This window comes from Pseudorca crassidens, chromosome 4, assembly GCF_039906515.1.
Source record: "Pseudorca crassidens isolate mPseCra1 chromosome 4, mPseCra1.hap1, whole genome shotgun sequence".
Lineage (NCBI taxonomy): Eukaryota > Metazoa > Chordata > Mammalia > Artiodactyla > Delphinidae > Pseudorca > Pseudorca crassidens.
In genome coordinates, this window is record NC_090299.1 from 12,351,144 (window position 1) to 12,371,495 (window position 20,352).

The following is a 20,352-nucleotide window of genomic DNA, read 5'->3' on the forward strand; positions in this document are numbered from 1 at the left end:
AAATGTGCTCTTTTTCTATGTAGCCTGCTTTCTCTTTACCTCTTTTATTTTTGGATCCTGCTTCAAAAGTGTTAAGTTCTCTTTTGAATCACTTATTTCCATGTAACAGGTGTGCGGGGAGAGCAGGGCTGCCTGCCACTTAGGAGAGTCTGCACTGTGGGGACGCTTGCAGGTGGGGCCAATGGGCTGGTCATGCCTTCTGTAGGCCTTGGAGAGAAAAGATGACTTCACTTGCCTCTTTTCTCTTTTAGGTTGTCCTCCCTGCCTCTTTCCACCATTGCCTGATAAGATATCAAGAGAGGAGTATGTTGTGAACCCAGGAAGCCTGCAATTAGTACAGGTCAGTGATTTTCAGTGGGAGGGTTAGTGATGGCTCTTTTCATAATCTCCAGGGTCAGAGTGGGAGCAGTGCTATTTGTTAGAAAGGCTTGAGTGTTTCAGTTTATCAAAGAGGAAATAGGCTTAAAATTTTGAACGCTGTCTTAGACCACAGTAAGTGAGCTTTAAGATCTGAATGTTTAAAATCTCAACTATCCATGGCCATGGAAATACCATGAGTAAGAAGGTGATGCATTGCTGGGAAGATTTTGTGTGACCCATTAGCTTAAGTTTAAAAAAAGGGAAAATTAAGTTCGGTGCTTGTCCATAGCCCAGGTCACTTCACCAAGGCTGAGAGTTTCATGGGGTTTGGAACTGAACAAGTTACATATGCCTAGGCTCTCCAAACACTTAGGTATTTCTTCCTGCTGAGAATCCTGTGCGTGTTGTAGATATTGACTGAAGATCAAGTTTGGATAGCCCTGACTTTTCCATATGCATATGGAAAACCAACCACAAAATCAATCAGTATTGTCAGGTGTCTCCTTAAACTATCTGGAATTATGTGATAAAAATACTCTATTGCACACTTACATTACATTAAGTCATGGTGCTGCCACCTGGACATATAAGATTCAAACAGAACTCTTAATTCTAATGTTGGGTCTAAAGTCCTTAGAAAAGACAACAAGATGAACTAAAGAAACCCTAATTACTATCTCCTCTTTGCAACTAATTTTCAGGTTGATAGTCCTTAATTTGTATGAGGACAAGTAGATTCACTTCTGAAATGAGAATAATAATGCCTGCATTAGAAACATTGTAGAGTTAATGTAAGAATTAATATCAAAATGATATGAACTATAAGCATGTGCTTTGTAAAGCTAAGTAAAGTGCTATGTAAAGATATGAATTATAATTTTTTTTTTTTTTTTTTGCGGTATGCGGGCCTCTCACTGCTGTGGCCTCTCCCGTTGCAGAGCACAGGCTCTGGACGCGCAGGCTCAGCAGCCATGGCTCACAGGCCCAGCCACTCCGTGGCATGTGGGATCTTCCCGGACCGGGACACAAACCTGTGTCCCCTGCATCGGCAGGCAGACTCTCAACCACTGCGCCACCAGGGAAGCCCTGAATTATAATTTTTGATACAATCAAATTGTGATACAATGGTCCAAGACCTGAAGGAATCTCACCCTTTCTTGAGAGTAATATGGCCTGAGATATTGCACTCCTTAATCACAGTTTCTTCACTAGGGTAAAGAAAGCATATTTTGATTGCCGAGTGTTGGAGGGACCTGGAAGTCCCAAAATGGTAGGCAAGGGGGCACCAAAGAAGTTACACATAATACCATTCTGCTACAAACAGCCTGTACTCAATGGGAATATCTCAATGTTTTCTAATCAATTCTTCCATGACTCTCTCACGTTTACTGGCTATATCAGCATTACCACACAAACCTGAACTTTTATTTCCAGTCTTCCCTTCCACGCAGTTCTGTTTAAAAGCATGGTGGTTACGAAATAACAAATGTTCAAATTCTGGCTGTGTTCCTTACCACGGGTCGTATGATTCAGTGGCCAGTTATTAACCTCTCTGTTTCTAAATTTTCGGTCTGGGAAATGGGAATAATAAAAATGCCAACCTATAGGGTTAATGTAAGATTGAAATGAGTATACGTGTGTGTGTGTGTGTGTGTGTGTGTGTGTGTGTGTGTGCATATATATATATATATATACACACACACACATATATATATATACTATATGCCTATATAATGCTTTATAAATATTAGCTTTCATTATTAATATCTCAGTAAAAAGCACATAGTTTCTCAGGAAAATACAAGAAACAAGCAAAAACTAATAAGGAACCATTTCTGGTTCTTCTCTTTCCTTTATAACTGATAGCTTTAGGCTCCTCCTTCAAGGCATACCCTAAGTCTCACTATCTTCATGTCTAAAACCCCCATAATTATCACCCAGCTTGCCTCTCTGTCTGCTTTCTCTCTGACCAAACCAGAATTCACTCCCCCCTGCTGCTGCCACAATGGTCAGTCTCTATTCAAAAGTATCCAGTAATTTATTTCTTCCTCAGGGTTAAATTCCAATTCTATATTATGTCCTAACAATAGAAATTATAAAAGTGTCTACCTCAGCATACTTTGAGTATTTTTCCCAGATCTTTTGAGCTATAATTGACATATAACATAGTGTACATTTAAGGTATACGATATAGTGATTTTATATATGTATATATTGCAAAATAATTACCACAATAAGATTAGTTAAAACATCTATTACCTCACATAGTTACAATTTGTGTGTGTGTGTGTGTGTGTGTGTATATGGTAAGGACTTTTAAAATCTATTTTCTTAGCAACTTTCAAATATACAGTACATTATCGTTAATTATAGAGTCACCTTGCCATAGATTACCTCCCCATAACTTATTCATTTTATAACTGGAATTTCATACCCTTTGACCACCTTCATCCATTTTGCCACCCTCCACCCTCAACCCCCAGCAATCACCAATCTGTTCTCTATTTCTTAGGATAGCCTTTGTTTCCTGTATCCCACAAAGCAACTGAGAGGGAGGGGGGAGAGATTTCTTTGTATACAACCTCAACACATACCAGAAGACAATTCATATCTAGAATAAGTCGTCAGTTAGACCGAAACAAACAAACTTTGGCCAGTCCTGTTATTCAAACTTTGAATTAGGCTATCAAAAAAAAAAAAAAAAAAAAAAGAACCCAGTCTTTGTCTTTCTAAGTTAATATGAAGTATCTACTGCAGGATGAACAATAAGTCAAGATTGGCCAAAACACCTAGAGCATTGGATTCAGTTCTGCATCATTTAGGAATGCTTTTTCTTTCAAGTGACAGAGAGCCAATCTTGGTAACTAAACTTTTTTCTCGTGATAAGAAGTCCAAAGTAGGTGGTTACTGGCGCTGGTTCATCAGTACAACATGGCCTGGCCACTTACATTTGCAAAGGACTTGTATTTCCCTCAAAGTAACAAGGCTGTCGTAGCTACAGCAATTGCACTGAATTTCCTGCAGGGTGGAAAAGGAAAGAAAAAGCAGATCCTACTACCAGAAAGCAAAAACTCTCCCAGGAACATCACAGTTGACTCCCATTTATGGAGTTGGGTCAGCCTGCAATTATGGGCTAGAGCCAGCTACTAAAAATTCACAAAATCTAAGTGTTAAACTTTCAGGAATTTTGTGGACCAGTGTTTAAACAGAGCCATTATAAAAATTATATTACATAAACTTATCATTAAATGATATTAAAACAGAGGGAATCAATATTGAAGGTAACACACACTCATCTTTACCTAATTATTTTATTACATTTTTCTATTATCTATATTCTTGAGTTTATTTGTTCCAATCACATCTTTATACTGTAAATATCATATAGATGGTGTACTTCTGTGTATCTTTGTATTCAACAATGTCACGTTTGTACTTTAATATTGACCATGGTGAGAGTATTTACACCACAGTAATCAGAAAATGCTCCATATACAATAGATTGCCTTCTTTTGAGTGTGTGTTTTATGGATTGTCTAAAGTTAAGAAAGTGGAGAAAATGTTCATAAAGAAGATTAACTTAAAAGTTTGCCCCTGTCCCTAGCTGTTGCATGATGATTAAACTTAAAAGTGTGTCTGTGTCTGTACCTATTACATTCTGAATAACTCAAAATTTTGAGGAATATACATACAAAGTTCCAAAACCATTATCCAGTTCAGCAAAGAAATCCCCAGTGCCACTGATGAAAGAACAAAGACTTTGGTCTTTGTTGTTTCACTTTCATCTTACTCATTAAAGTAAACATATCAACCAACATTTAAGTCAGAACTATACTTGGAGAGCCAGTTGTTAAACATTTACCAGCAGGCTAGAGGACAATCAATTACGTTTACTCCATATTCCATGTCCTGCAATGTAGAGGACATACAGTCAAAATGGGAGATGTCCAGAAAGGAATATAAAAAATAATGAAAGAATACCTTATTTGAAAAATAAGTAAAATGTACTTATGATGTCTTATCCTGCAGAAGATAAGATTCACAATGTGAATTATAGTGCTTATCAAATAATTGAGATTTTAAGACTTGCATGGTCCCAGTGGGTAGTCTCATGCATGGATATAGGATAAAAAGGCCCATACTTTTCAACTCAATCTTAGGAGGAATCTTCTAGCAGCCAGAAGCACACCAAGGTGACAATTTACACTGTATGGTTTACACTGAGAGTTAATGCATTACCTACTCCTGGAAGTACTCAGACATGAGCTTAATAAACATGGGATATGAAGCATTTAACCTCAGAAAGTTTTCTAAACTAGGTGAGTCATTTAGGTCTTTCTGAGAATTGAGACATTTCTGAATGTTTAATGTCATATCAAATTCTATCTATTCATTCATTTAATATGTTGTAGGTTTGGGGGCTGGTTTGTAGATAGTAGTAGTTCTACTACTGATGAGTCAACAATAAAACAGATAAAACCCCTGGCCTAGTAAAGCTGGAAAAGACAAATGATAAATGCGAACGAATACATAAAATAATTTTAAATAGTGATAGGTACTATAAAGAAAAATTTAACAACATAGGGGACAGAGCGCATTAAGGTAGAGGGAAGAAAGGTTACTTTGGTTAAGATTGTAAGGAATAGGTGTCTTACACCCTCTCTGTAGAGATGATATTGCAACAAAGAACTGAATGGTGAAAAACAGGAAGTGGAGCAGTTATAACAGTGTAGGGTAAGAACGGGAAAAGAGAATATCAATTGTAAAGGTCCTGAAACAGAAATGAACTGTGCATGTTTAAAACAAGGCCATTATGGCAAAAAGAGAATAGTACCTGTCAAGGTTAGAGAGGGAGTAAGGAGACAGATGTTGTGTAGTCTTGTAGGCCATGTTAAGGAGCTTAAGTTTTATTCTAATTTCAGTGGAATATCATTGAAGGCTTTTAAGCAGAAAGTTGATGTGATTTAAATTATATTTTCAAAGTTAAAATGGCTTATGTTGTGAAATATTTCAGGAACAGGTTTGAGAGTCAGGTGTAGGAAAAAGTAGATGAGTGAAGTTAGATTTGCTTATATTTATATATGAAGACAAGACAGTAGAATTCTCCTCTGTCTTGACCTCTAGATCCTGGATGCACATGACTAGAGAATCTACCAAGCTCAAGTTCTCTAAGCTTTAGTTGTATAATGGAAATGTTGAAGAATATCTGTCCTGTGAGACTTTGTGAAAATAAAATAAAATAGTAAATGTAAAATCCCTAGTACTGTCAATGCTCAATTAGTGTTAGCTAATGTTGTACATAGTAAACTACATATATTTTCCACTTCATCCTTTGGAGTAAGTATCTCAACAAATTCTTTCCTTCTTTCTGTAGAGCTGAGTCAAACATAGTAGGCATTTTATAGGCAAATGTCAAGCACACCAGAAAAGAATATTTCAATCCCTACCTCTTTCCTTCTCCATATGTAAGATTGCTAAATAAGAATAATATGCTTATTTTAGTTTTATTCAATTAACCAAAACCCATTTTGTATATTTAATATTATATTATTTTATTTAAAAAATTGCTTATATAAACAGGATTCACACACACACACACAAACACACAGACACACACACAAAGAAAGTGAAAATATTGTCCACAATCCTATCTTACACAGATACTCAATCGTTAACATGTGGTTCCCTATTGAGGTAACTGTCCAAATGCTTTATCTAGGAACGACTGCTTTATAATGGCTACGCACTTAATTGTATAAGTTAAAGAACTTTCTAAAATTTAATTGGAAATATTTTGACAAGAAGATAAATACTGTCTACCACAAATAGAAAAATTTAAAACATATGACATCCAAACTATCACACAAACATGTATATATCAATCACCTTTGTTGATGTAAAGTAGTACAGGATAAAATAACCAACCTAATACATATGGCATTTCAAATACAGTTTTACTACCATGAGCCCTATACAGTCAGTTATACAAGTTAGTGTTATGTCCATGCCTAATTGGAGTCAGATTAGGTATAATATATGCTTAAGTGATGGCCTAAAAGAGATGTCATAACATTTATCTCTCTTAATACTGACAAAACTTTATCCTGATATGAAGAAGGAATACACCAGTTAGTTGTAAATATTCTATTTTGATGGGCACATAAGACCTATTTGTTCACTTATTCAACCCTCCTACATGCTAACATGCATTACCTCATCACATTTTATTCTAATAATTATTAAATTTTCATTTTTTCTGTTACTCAAAGTAACAGAATAAGCTGTAGACCTTGAAATGAACTTTTCCTTTTTTCATGACAACACAACGTTCTCTAATAGCTTGTGTGAGAATCAGTAGGCACAGAGCTCATGTCTTCCTTTACACTAGAGCGTGTTCTACTTGCAACCATATTGCTAGAATAGTACTTAGCTATATCCCTCCCCATCCAACCTTCTCTCTTGTTCCCACACTTGAGAAAACATGTCCTGTGCTTCTGTGATCCAAGTGGCCCTTCCTACCAAAACATCAATATACTATCTCAGAGTTCAGAAAAGACTCAATATTTTCACTCTTTGCCATTTTTACATTGTCCAGTGTTAGTTATGCATATCCTCCACTCAAGTGCAAGTTACACTGAGCGCAAGAACCATCTTGTTTATTCTTTCTTTCTGAAAATGTCTCTGCTTTTCTCCTATCTTCTCACCCTATCTAAGTTCCTCTCTATTTGTGCTTTATGTGTGTTAACCTTACCTGGATGGGAGGCCCAGCTGGTCAGTCTAGCAGGGCTGGAGCAGAATGTATGTGGAACCAAAGATTAAAAGTTACAAGGCTTTCCAAAGGAAAGCACTAAGGTCAGTCAGAAGGATGTGTGCGAAACTCATCATCAGAGGTGGGTTGTGCAGAGCCAGTACATAATCTTAAAGTAAATGTTTGGAGCTGTGATTTGTGATAAACCAGAAATCAAAGAGGATGGAAGTGGAGTTATCTTGATCAATTTTAGACATTAGTCTAGTAACTCCCAGGAGATTTAGACATTACTCCAAGACTTGTTTTCTTGGGCTTTTGGCATCATTTAAAGGAGCGTAGAGATAACAAATTTCACTGAATACATATTTTAAAAGTATGTGATGGGAAACCATGCATGATCTTCCCTTTATATTTCACCATATTTCATCATTGAACATGGAAAGGCTTACTGATATCTGACCCACTTTTTAAATGATGGAACTTCTCCCACGTTTTAAATGATGGAAATTTTGCCTTCTCCAGCATTCTTCTAACATTCTAACGTTGAATCCCTATCATGTAATTGTCCTGGATACCTCCACTGAGCTTCCATCTACCCATGATCCTTCCTCCCCATGGTCTTTCCCCATCTCCCTCCCTCTTATTGACACCTTATCTTTTTTACCTATCTGGTTCCTTGGTGCAAAGAACGAAAATCAACTCACTGTACACTGGGCAACTGGAGGGTAACATGGCATTTCAATTTGACCATGTTTTGACAATCATTTAAATCTCATAGACATTGGTGTAAGATCTCTTTCACAAAATTTTAGCAATTTTCCTTCAGAAAAAACATTACAATGAATAACCTTTTCATGCCTGGGTTTTGTTTGTGAGTAGTTTTCTATCACTTCTGAACGTTAATCAAAAGATAAAGATGATTTTCTCTACATAGAATCAAGGAATAGTTTTAAACCCATTTACTATTGCATTCCAAGAACCATATCTCCTAGCAAATTATTCTCCTTTCCTTTAAAGTTTCCTTTTTGGCATAAGTCAAGCAGAAGTATCAAAACTGACTGCAATCAAAACTTCAAATACAAAACAATCTTTTAACTGGTCTTTCCACTTCCTTTTTCAAACTCCATCTCACAAACGTCCCCTCCCTATTGCTGCTAAAATTGCAATTATGCCAAGCTTCTGTTTATAATACATTATTATTTCATACATTACGTACTTCCTATGCAGGGCACAGGCTTCTTAGGGTGGCACCACAGCTTGCCATTATGAGAACGAAGACTCCTCTCATATCCTTCATCCTGGTCATGTTAGGTAACTATTTTTATCAACTACTCTGTTGGGCTTCTGTGCTTTTGATCACTCCTTTATATCTGAGTCATGGCTCTGCCTCAAATACCTGTCCCACTCCTCTTTGCCCCCCCCCAAAACTTCCCCATCTTGCACAATTCAGTAGAAGCTCCATCGCCTCCACAAAGTCTTTCTGTTTCCTAGACATAATTGTCTATTGCTTCCTTTGTGTTCTTAGTCTAATATCCACAGCATATTTCTACTCTAGCACTAATTATAATTTTTAACTTCCATGGCAGTTTTCCTTAAACCATAAACTTCTTTAGAACAGGATGTATGTCAGAAGTACCTTTGAATATAGCATTGAATACTATTCTTAAAACATTTAATAAACTCAATACAAGTTTGCAGAATGAAGGTAGGACAGATGAAAATAAACTTTGACAGAAACAAATATATGGAAATGAAGTGGACATTAAGAAAGAGTCTCAAAAATCAACAGAGGGAAGTTTACCATGAAACTAGTACTCCTCTCCCACAGCACAGTCCCTGAGATGGGGGAGAATTGCAAGAGTTTTCAGATATTCTAGGAGGGCGAGAATGGCAGAGTGCAACTGGCAAGCTCTGAGTATTTACGGTAGATTGCCAAAGGGATTAGAAGCTCAAAAGCTGTACTAATTTTCTGTAATTTATTGTTTTAAATAGATATTCATTTTCGATACTAATTTAACTAATTTTACCACTTCCCTGGTGGCACAGTGGTTAAAGAATCCACCTGCCAATGCAGGGGACACGGGTTCCAGCCCTGGTCAGGGAAGATCCCACATGCGTGGAGCAGCTAAGCCCGTGTGCCACAACTACTGAGCCTGCGCTCTAGAGCCCGCGAGCCACACCTACTGAAGCCCGCGTGCCTAGAGCCTGTGCTCCGCAACAAGAGAAGCCACCGCAACAAGAAGCCCGCGCGCCACAACGAAGACCCAACACAGCCAAAAATAAATAAACTTTTTTAAAAAATTCAAAAAATGTATGTCTTTTTTCTTACAAAGAGTCTCCCAATATTATAACCTTTCAACGCCACAAAAACTCCATGCCAGGCAGGAGAACATGAAAATGGGACTGAGATAAGCCAACAGGAAAGTTACAGTCATCTGCCCACAAAATTCTCCTCAGTACAAAAATGGCATCCTGACCTCAACGGAATAAAATTGTTGAGATAAAACAGGTTTTGTAGGCTAAGACAGTTCAGTTCAGAACTGGGTAGCTGTTACGAGTTAGTTTCATTATAGTGTCTTTGCTTGCTATACTCACTTACCTTGTTTAATTTAATTTTATCTTTAAATATCCATCTTCCTAATAACCTCCTGAACTATCCTAAGGAAAAGGCCATTTGCCATTTATGTTCATATTCAAGAGCAATTTTCAAAATATTTAACAAACAGTACGGTAAGATAATTTTTTATAAAAATCAAAAATGTATTACCTTCATTTTCTAAATAAAATTAAACTATATTACCAAACACTGTCAAAGTTTGTTACAGTGCTGATTTTTCATTAAATTATTCTAATGATTTCCAAAACATTTCTTGATTTTTAGAAAGTGGTATCACTACATTGGTTTGAAATGACTGTCAGAATCATGATTTGACATAAGGGAAAAACATGAAATTTCCTAACACTTCCTCATTAAATGGGTAGACATTACATGATTTATATTCTCAATTTCTCTTAATATCAATAACATTCATAAGTCCAAACTCTTGTTTTAGTTGTATATGTGTGTGTGTGTGTGTAAAAAATAACAACTGTATTTAGGATTTTCATAAATCTTAGATTAATATCTTATATCTTAATATATTTAATATATCTTTTATTGAAAGTATTTATCAGGTATTGTTACAATAATACTAAAAAACCAAGGACTCTAAAACTCAATCTTACAAAAGAAAGCATTTATTCTTCTGTTTCTGGGTCTGCAGGTCCACTAAGGTTTTGGCTGATTTAAAGTGCATTCTTCTGAGCACCTCTGTTTTAGTTACACATTAATGTTACACATTATCGAGGCTGGGCTGGGAGGTGAAGTTTGGGCTCAGATGTGCTACACGTATCCAACATCACTCTGGAAACAGCAGTTACCCAGGACATCGACTCATTGCAATGACAGAAGCACAAAAGAGGAGCAAGCAGAAATGCCTGATGCCTTTTAAGGCCTCTATCAGAAACAAAATGCTGCCACTTCCACTCATATTTCCTGGGCAAAAGCAAGTCACATGGCCCAGTGCAACATTAATGGGGTGGAGAAATATACTCCACTCTCTCTACTGGAAGCTACTGAAAACAAGGCGGTTTAATTCTTTAATAGGGGGCAATGAAAACCTGAGAATAATGTAGCATTCTATATGAAACCAGTCTGGAAAACAGTTCATTGAAATGTCAAATTTTATTAAGGCAAACCAAGCTTGTTAGATCACATGAGAGGAGGTACATAGTGGCGAGGTGGCAAATTTTCGTCGTTTGAAGAGTAGGTTTTGTTTCACAATTTCCTGCAGTCAAATCCTTGCTCTGTCACTTAAGCTTTAGGTAATAACTCAATGCCTCAGTTTCCTCATCTGTGAAATAGGGATGACGACAGTAAATCTAGCACTCAGATTAGTTAAAATGTATTTTGAACAAGCCCTGTCTCAGACTAAGTGCTTTATAATATGCATTAGCTCTCTTTTTAATTATTAAAATGAAGATTGTTAATGACATGATGAGCAGACATTAGGTACATTTTGATGACCTCCTCCCACCAAATAAAGGTAAATTTCAACCAGAGGATGGAAAGTGGAACCCACATCCTAGATATGCCATATCCCTAGTCATTAATCAAAGTCCCACCATTCTTCCCAAATCTTGTCTCAGAAAGGTCAGCCATGCCTGTGCAGCTAAGAGTACCATATCAGAGCCTGAGCTATTACCATTGTTGCCAGTCTACATTCTCTCCAAGTTTTCCTCTGGAACTCGGGGTCAAAGACGTGCAAAGGATACAGTTCCCACAGGCAGCTACATAAAGGCAACTCAGAGTTGGAAAAAAAGGGAATGGAAAGCCACTAGCCAATGAGAGGCAGTCACAGTAGGAACCAGATGATCAAGAGACAGCAGTCCCTTTAGATGCCGGCACTGCTAATAGTGTTATGGTGCGTGTAGCTCTGGCCAGGTGAGTGTGTGTTAGAGCTGTGGCAGCTTGGAAGGGAAGTCCACAATGGTGGCCCAGTAATGTTCATGATGAGTATTTCAAGCAGGGAACTGATTAACCCTATAAATTGGGCTACTCCCTAATAAAGGTGGCTGGGAGGCAAGATTTGCAAAAGAGGGGTTCACCTGTTTCTACATGGAGAGAATCTAGTTTTTGAGGTAAGGCAGGATCATGGGAGCCGCCTGAGCTGGGTATAAAACTTTAGTGCCCTGATCACAGTAGGTGCAGATCGGAGAAGAGGCCCAGAGAAAAACTGACAAAGGGGGAAGGGAAAGAAAATATACAAACATTGTAATATTTGAATAATTGATACAGGAATATTGGGACATCCCAATGGGATTTCAGCCCTGTTTAAGTCCTCAGTATCCTTGAGTAATGCCTGGTACATTGAAGCCGTTCAGTGGTTGCTTATTAAGTGGCTGTCAGTTTGGAAAAATGTAATGGAACCCCTCGAACCACAAATATATTTTTATTTTTAAAGTATAAGAAATTATATGTGTGTGTGTGTGTATATATATATATATATATTTAACAGAGTTGTTTTGAGTAAACAGTGAGATAATGGACACTAAAAAGAGTCACAGGAAAAAAAGTAAGGTACACATGGACATTGAAGTGGGAGAGAGCAAGTGAGCAAGAGAGAGAGAATGAGAATAGGGAGAATGGTAGAAGAGAGGGTGTGTGTGTGTGTGTGCGCGTGCGTGTGTGTGTGTGTGTGTGTGTGTGTGTGTGTGTGAAAGAAACAGAGAGACACAGAGCGGGAGAAGCAGTAGAGCATCTAGCCTAGAGCAGGTCGCTCATGTTACCGGAATTACTTTCTTTTTCTTAGAAAAGGAAAAAACTGCGTCACTTTGTTTCATCTTGTCAGCTGGATCTCTATGTAAATAGGCAAATTATATTTTCTAGAAGGAATGGTCCTCTTATGTAGAAAGCCATTACCAGAAGGTTGCCAGTTGAGGGTTATTTTTAGTAAATATACCCAAGATCTATAGAGTTATGAGGCCTGACTCCCTTGGAGAATGTCACATAAGCTACACAACTCTCTGGGGTATAAAGTGAAAATGTTCATCATTTAAATAATCTTCCTGCTGTGTGAGGTAATAACTCACAAAGTTCCACGTGCAGATCTCTTATATTATTTGGGGCCAAAGAGGCATGTCTGATGTGAAAAGAAAGGACCTGGGAAATCACTCTCAACGTCCCAGAGATCTCTTTTCTTCATCCGAGCCTCTTTATTGTCGTATCCTTGAAATCAAATCCTTGAAATCTTGACACTAGATAAGATACTGGATTCACTTGAGTTGGATTTCCTAATCCAATCCTGGAGCCATGTAATATCTGAAAAATGTCCTTTCCCCTTTTCCCCTGTACCCAAAGAGACACCTAGGGTAGGAAAATGATAAAAATGGAAGCTCTCACCTCTGTCAGTTTCTCTGCTGGGGATAAATTTAGGAATATGGTTTCAGGATTAACAAAGTTAGTTAGTAAATATTTATATATAAAAGAATGTACTTACAAAAAAAGTAAAGGATAGAGAAAACAATTTCTTGGCAAAACAAAGGAAAAATTTGAGTTTTCTGGAATGGAGGCACCTGGAGAGGAATGGAGATGGAGATACACTGAGAGTGCAGCCCAGCTGGTGTAAAATCTTTACCACAGCAAATCTTCATTAGAGGCTGAAAGCCATAAAATGCTTTTCAGGGGCAACGCCAAGTAATACTAATAAAAAGAACTGCACCTCATGGATGTGTGAAATATTCCCCAGGAGGATGGCAAAATGACCCACCATAGCGCTAACTCAGTGAAATTGGGCGATTAGACATCAAGCTGTAGAGAAAGGAAAAGATAAGGAGAAGGAAGAAGAGGAAGAGAAGCTGCCATTCTTCGTCCCTAGACACTGTATAGATTTGCAGGGATGCAGGGATCTAACTATCTGTGTGATGTTTTTTTGTTTTTGTTTTTTTCTTTTTGGTACGCGGGCCTCTCACTGTTGTGACCTCTCCCGTTGCGGAGCACAGGCTCCGGACGCGCAGGCTCAGCGGCCACGGCTCACGGGCCCAGCCGCTCCGCGGCACGTGGGATCCTCCCGGACCGCGGCACGAACCCGTGTCCCCTGCATCGGCAGGCGGACTCTCAACCACTGCGCCACCAGGGAAGCCTTGTGTGATAGGCTTTAAATCTACAAGTATAGAGAATTTCAGCTGACAGCCATGACAAATTTGTAACAGAGTGAATTCACGTTTGATGTAACATTATATGTTTGCAAAATTCAAAGATTTGGGACAATGGTCCAGAATATGCGACTTTAGAGAAAACACATCAGACTCACCTATCAGGGTGGTGAAGAAACAAAGATGTTATGTTATACTCCCCTCATGGCTTTATCTATGTAACTTCATCAAGTTAAGGGTGTCCTCAATACAATATATGACTCTGACATATTGGCTTATAATTTCCATTTCCTCAGGTTTCATATTTACTTTTAAAATGTACTAATCTTGAATTGAAAATATCCTAATTCTTAAGGATTAATTATAAAAGTAATGAAATTTGTCATAGCTACCAGCTCAGCTACCTGTTATTTTAACAAAATACCCTGAAGATGAGCAGTTTAGAACAACCACGTTTTAATAAACTTTATATTTTGTTCGGTACCAACTGATACAGAGTCTTCCTTGGCAGTTTATTTGGCTCCACAGGATGTCAACAAGAGTTACTTGGTAGCATCCAGTTGATGGCTAGTACAGTCTGATGGTTCCAAGACAGCTTCACTCCCATTTTGGGGATCTCAGCGAGGCTGAAAGACTGAATTAAATCGTGCCTCTCTCTCCAGTCTCAGGTCTCTCCACCACACAGTCTTTTCAAGATAGCTGGACCTGCACAATAGCTTAGGGCTCATACAGTCTTAGGAGACTTTGGTCCAGTAACTGGGCACAGCATTACTCCTGCCATATTTTACTGATAAGGCACTCACAGAGCACATCAAGATTCAAGTGGAGGGGACCTAGAACCCTCCTCCCAGTGGGAAGAGTATCAAAGAATGTATGGCCATCTGCATCCTGCTGCATAAGTCCATCTAAAATTATAATATCCAAGCCCATTTACTTTATAATTATTAGCTTCATAATTACAATATTTTAATAAATTTTGTTGTTCCAGCCTACAATAGCTGGTGGAAAGAGGCCTGTCTGTATATAAAAAACAAGTTAGTTCGTTGTTACCTGCTTACTAATCCACCTAACTCAGGCAATGCATGATCTTTTAAAAACTGCTGTCTTCTTTAAAAAAAGAAAATACCTAAGCACTTAGGTGAGATGAAAGTTGACACCTCTACAACTCTTTGTTTGGTTTTGGAGTTGCAGAGGGAAAAATAAGGTACATCTTCTTTTGTCAGGTAAAAGCTGCAGAATATGAATTATGTTGATTCATAATAGACATGTCATTTCTAACCTTCCAGGCTTCTCAGTCTGAAAAACAAATTCCGCTAGTCATAAACATCCTCTTAACTGTACATGTGCTCCACCTAACCTTGCATCCCCTCCAGGTAATTCTCCATGCTGATTTGTTCTGGTCTGACATCTCCTTTGTGTGCTGGGATTTAAGTTATCCTTTTATACTTTTATAACAGATGCCGCATACACTCTAGTCAGGGATTTGGTTAATTGCTTCTCCGATGGGGAGACCAGCCTCGGTTGCAAAGAATTTAAAAAGATTCAGGAAATCAACAACAGGTAAATTAGGAGAGGATCAGAAACTTCCCTGCTGGAAAAAAAAAAATGTAAATGTTAAAAGCTTGATCTAATCCTCAGGCTCATATATATTTCTAAAATAGGATTTGTCAACTGCAGATGCAAAGTAGCTCCAATTTGATATTAGTGACTTTGTCTGTTTTATATGCTGAAACCCTAAAGCAACAGAACTGACTGCCAAGTATTGATGTAGAAGTATTGACAAAACAGAAGGCTTCACAGTGAGGACAACCTCTTATACGGCTTCACACAGTGACCTGTAATTACAGCTGCAGTCTCTGCATATCACATCTCTGGTCCACTGGCCTGTTAGACTTGATTTCACGTTCCACACCTCCCGACACTTAAAAAAAAAAATGCAGAGAGAGGGGAAGGAGCCAGTTAACTAATATATGTAGGAATACATTATCCAAAACAAAGAATCTTTGTGGGATAAGGAGGAGGAAAGTGCCATTACAGGACGAGCAGTTAAGTTCTTTCAGAGATTCAGGAATAACAGGTAACCTCTGCATTGTATCTTTCATTGAATCCCACTTCAGCAGTGCATGCAGGTCTATTAGGACTTCTTAGAAAATAACATGCTGCAGGTGGCATCTCCTCTCAATAAAGCATTAGGTAAGGAAGCCATGTCCTTTAGATAATTGTGACTTTTATCAAACCAGAAGATATGCTGACCACCATAATGGATTCATCATTATCGTAACCTGCTTAAGAGGCTTAAATACTGAGATTTGTTGTATGTATATAACCCAATGCATGCTGTACAGAAGGTGGTAATGGTGATATGCAACAGTGCTCTCTATAGAGTCTGAACTAGACAAAATTACTCTGGAGGCTGAACTAGACAAAAATTTGGGATACTACCTGGAAATATTAGCACTTTTAATTACATTTAGTTTCAATTCATACTTTTAAAGTTTTGTGTATGTTTCATAGGGGACATTATATTCTTATAGAGTCATACACATACTTTATACAAAATAGATAAATACAATGGAAGTGAATGATCGATTCTCTTTAACCTATGGTGCTGTATGATATGAAAAGTTTGGCAAACATTAACTTCAAAGAGTGGAATTATTCTTAGAGTCAGCACGGTGTTCTGATTTTAACAAGAATGCCGCAAGGAATAGCAGAATAGAAAGAATATGAGTCTAAAGTAAGCATTCCATTTCCATCTTTTAAAAAATAATATGATCTTAAGTCATTAACATATCTACAAACTCAGGATAAAATAACAAGCTTCACAGAGATATTCTCAGGAAAGAATAACACCAAATAAATGAAACCACTTAGTACAAAGCTGAATGCATGGAAGTGGTCCATCAACATTAGCTATGTTTTCTCTCTCTCTTAGTTTCCATGACTGTTGCCTTTGGCCGCTTGTGGGCTATTCTGTATTTATGGCTACATGCCATTGTTCTTCTTGAATCTCTCTCACTACCAAATACAGATATTCTGTAGCTTTATTTTCTTAGTTGTTTGATATGTAATCCATCCTTTGTTCATAAAGGAATATATCACTTTACTACAAAGAAAAAGCTTAATATTTCAGAAATAATATCGGATGAGGTAGAAAAAAAGCTTCTTCTCTTGACCATCATTTCTTTGTTGACTCTCACCTGTTCCACTCACCCACCATCCCCTTCCTGCTTCAGAGGCTAATGTTTCAATCCAACTGAAAAGTATGTTTGCAGTATTGGACCCTGCTTTTCTTCATTCCTCAGTATTCCCTTCTCTCTGGTAGCAAACCCTTGCCTCGCTCCAATTTCACCTCACCTTGTAACAGGATTCAGATGAACTTAAGCTCCAAAAGTCCTCTCTCACTGGAGTTGAGGTTTTGTCTCAGTTACCCTACCTCAAGCCTTACCTTGTAAACTTTCTCTCTTTATACAGAAAATCAAACAAAACCCTTCTTTTGCCATAGTATTTTGCTTTCCTCTTACTTACTTTTCTTTACTCACATTCTTTGATCCTTCCTCTTATCTTCCCTACAAACCCCCAAACCAGCAGTAACAGCAAAGATTATTGCTCAATTTTGAACTATAGCTCCAAAGATTTACATGTGAGCTAAAACATAAAATTATTTTCTTGTTTTCTGCACACTATTGTTATCATCTCATTATGACTGCTAGCAAAACAAACACGCGAGCCCTACAGAAAGACATATAAATAAAGACGCAAGATCAAGGACAGATTCTAACATGTACTTTTTGAAATTATAATAAAACCCCAAATGGAGAATATAAGATAGAGGAAATAGACAGAGACATGCTGGAATGGAACCAGAAATTATGAAGATACAAGAGAAGGACAATTTTAGGGTCTTATTTGGGAAGAAAATTTTGTCATCTTCAAAAGCAAGGAAAAATATCATTTGACTCCTGAATTGTGGACGTGGTAATGTCTTATAGACAAAACTGCAATTAGCTAAGTTATTGTTCTAACAACATATTGCCCTGATTGGAGAACGCCAAGTCATTTACCCAAGTTAATTGTTTCTACTTCCAATGCCTCTTTTTATGTCCCTTTACATAAAGACATTTTAAACAGTAGAGTTACTGTTTAAAATAGTCTTCCAAATATTTCAAGAATAAAATCTTCATTGATGTGCATTTATTTCGGAGGAGGTAAATTATTCAATTTTAGCTATAAATATTGATCAGGTTCACCCAAATCTGCTTATATTTTATATTCTGCTATTGTATAGCTAAATACAACACTGCCTATCCTTTTCGAGCATCCAAATGGTAACAGTCAGAGACGGTCCAGTACTGGAAGTGACTGCGTGCAGTGGGCTGTGAAGGATTTCAGAACAGGTAGGGGAGGAAGGGATGGACCCCTGCGTTTTCCTGCTCTCAGGCCTTCCTGCCTCAGAAACATATTTATTCCAATCAAGCATGACGCTAATAAAACATCACAACAGTATGTTCAGTCTTAATGGCATAGATTTGGAACTATTCTAATGGCATAAATCTACCTTTAGAGTGCAGCTTGGTGATTAAGAACACAGGCTTTGGAGATAGACGTGGGCCTTGTTAGCTCTGTGACATAACCAAGTTGTTTAACTTCGCCTTGAAGTTAAGGCGAGGTTAAACTCTCTTCTCACAAGGAGCGTTCTTGTCAGGGTTACATGACTTCATACAGTAAAAAGCTTAGAACAAAGCAATCAATACTCAGAAATTATTTGCTACTATTTTTATTCCATCCTATAATAAAGATAGCACTATTTATAGGAGATTTCTGTCTGGAACTCAGGAAAAGTTACCATATACCCTGAGTTGTTGCATTGACAGTGGTGCGCATGATTCAAAATAAATATTATGCTATAAGAACATTAAGTTTAGATAATCAGTTATTCATAGGATAATGGGCATTCCCCAAATAATCTCAGAACCTATTAACAGGACTAGAAAATAGTACTTTAAAATCAGATTAACACTATTATAAATCATCACTCAAAAAAAAAACTCGAACGGTTGTAATGGGACTATGGCATTTCTACGTCCACCTCGCCGAGACCAGAATGCCTCAGAGACTGTACCTATCATGCATAGAATATAGGTAGACCAAGATAAGTGATAAAGTTATTACTTGTAGTCTCCTTTTGACATAAAGGTATATAATATACATAGTATAGAAGAAAGGAACCCAAGCAAAATAATTTGTCAGTTTACTTTCCACATGTTCCAGTGAGAAGGGCTCCTAGAACTACAGGTAAACATCTCCAAGCACTTGGACATCATATCCCTATTTTCATGATTGAGATAATTCAACTACCCTTACTCCATCACAAATATACAGAAAGAAGACAATTTAGGAGACTGCTAAATAATTTTTAATGTAAATCTAATCCTGACATTCTCTCTCTTAAATTGTTTTCTATATTCCTAAATCAATCACTTAAAACATGTGAGGATCACACATTCCTCAGAGACAGAAAAGGGAAGGGAGAAGAAAAAAGGGGAAGATAGGTAGGAGAAAAGATACAGGTGAATCCAGGACTGAGCCTGAGTTACTACAGCCTTTGGAGGTCTGTCCAGCCAAGAGAAGCAAAGGAGATAGAGAAGGAGGAACCAGTGAGATGAAAGAAGGAAAATCTGTCTTTGAAGTCAAAAAAGAAAAAAAAAAAAAAAAAAAAACGGAAAGGAAAGAAAAAAGTACTAAAGAGAAAGGAGTAGGCAAGAGTGTCTAATTCTGCCGAGTGTTTGAATAACATGAGAGTGAGAGATGTGGCCACTGGCTTTGACACATGGAGGTTGTTATGACATCATCAAGAGCAGTGCTGGGAGTGGAGTGGAAAGATTTAGAGTAGATGAAGACAAAAAGTGAGATGAGGCAAAAGAAACAGTTGTAGAAATATCAGTAAGCTTGATAAGAGAAATGGGAAGGTAATTGACAGGGTACATGGGTCAAGGGAGGGTATTTTTTAAAATAAGATTCTAAGTTCTATGATGCCTAGTGATTTTATTTTGTTCACTACTTAATGCTCAGTGCTAGTACACTGCTTGGCACACAGTAGATGCTCAAAGAATTTGTAGGATGCCTGAATAAAAAATAAGTGGTATAAACTAGAACTTAGTTGCATGCTAATGGATAGGATCCCATGGAGAGACAGGTTCTTGGTTAGAGAGAGCAGGCAAAGCAGCCTCAATCCACAGGCATACCTGTCTTCACTCATGGAACTCTCACCTGGATTTCGTAGTACCATGTCATCTCAGACGTCCAGAAACCAGAGAGTTTCAAATGAACTAATTATTTTCTTCTACTAATAAACTTCTACTTACTTTCTATTTCACCTTGTTTCATCCCCTTAGAGAAGCCCTTCCAGATGACGATTTGGATTTGGAATCTTCTTCTCTTCACACGGCTATAATTGCTATTTTTACTTGGCTGTCATTCTAACTAGTCAATAAGCTCCTTGATGGTGTAGACTATACCCTATTTGACTTTTCATCAAAGTGTCTAGCAAA